The sequence below is a fragment of the Mus caroli genome, chromosome 11, assembly GCF_900094665.2.
Source record: "Mus caroli chromosome 11, CAROLI_EIJ_v1.1, whole genome shotgun sequence".
NCBI classification, from domain to species: domain Eukaryota; kingdom Metazoa; phylum Chordata; class Mammalia; order Rodentia; family Muridae; genus Mus; species Mus caroli.
In genome coordinates this window covers 39,697,987-39,699,219 of record NC_034580.1, presented here as the reverse complement: position 1 = coordinate 39,699,219, position 1,233 = coordinate 39,697,987, and positions in this window count along the sequence as shown.

Sequence of the window (1,233 nt, the reverse complement as noted above, 5' to 3'; positions counted from 1 at the left end):
CTGTGCCATGCCTGCCTGGATACTGCCATGCTCCCACCTTGATGATAATGGACTGAACCTCTGAACCTGTAAGCCAGCCCCAATTAAATGTTGTTTTTTATAAGACTTGCCTTGGTCATAGTGTCTGTTCACAGCAGTAAAACCCTAACTAAGACAGAAGTTGTGGCCTTGTTGGAGTACTTGTGTCACTGTGTGTGTGTGGTTTTAATACTCTAGTCCTAGATGCCTGGGAGTCTGCCTTCTCTTAGAGGCCTTCAAATGAAGATGTAGAACTCTCAGCTCCTCTTGCACCATGCCTGCCTGAATGCTGTCATGCTCCCGCTTTGATGATACTAAACTGAATCTCTGAGCTTGTCAGGCAGCCCCAATTAAACGTTGTCCTTATAAGAGTTGCTTTGGTAATGGTGTCTGTTCACAGCAGTAAAACCCTAACTAAAACAACAGGGTTTCTCTGTGTAGCAGTGGCTGTCCCGGAACTTGGTTTGTAGACCAGGCTGGCCTCAAACTCACAGAGATCCACCTGCCTCTGCCTCCCAATCAAAGCCAACCTAGTCTACAGAATGAGTTCCATGACAGCCAGAACTCCACAGAGAAAACCTGTTTCAAAAATCCAAAAGAAAAATGAAAAACCCAGTTTGAAAGTGAGATCCCAGAGTATTATCAAAAACTCAAAGTCATTTCTAAACCAAATCCATAAGACAAAATGATCACACTGTACTCCATTTAAAATTATTTACAATGGAATGGGAAGATCCCTAAATAGATAAAAAATATTTGTGTATGCATATGAAGAGCTGGCATCTTCAGAATACAAGCCAAATGTGTTCTAGAAAATTCAGAAAGAAAATCATTTTGGTTCATATTCATTTACATACACATACACACAAACACACAGTTGAGAGTTTTACTGGCTGAGAAAAACTTTGACCACACAAGGAAATAAAATCCATACTTGAGAAAAATATTTATGGAGAACTTAAATTACAGTTCCTTAGAAATGTCATCTTTATGCCTGTCAAATTCCAAAAGGACATGTGGCAAAGCTTCAAGAGGTACTGGAATCCCAAGCAAGAGGAAGATGAAATATGAGACAGGATGTCAGAATTACATTAGAGAAGGAAATTAAAAAAAAAAAAAAAAAAAGATGTTCTAGTCTCCAGAAATGGACCTACCAAAGACTGGATCAAGGATGGCCTAAGGATCCCACATTGCACTGGGTGGAGATCAGACTCT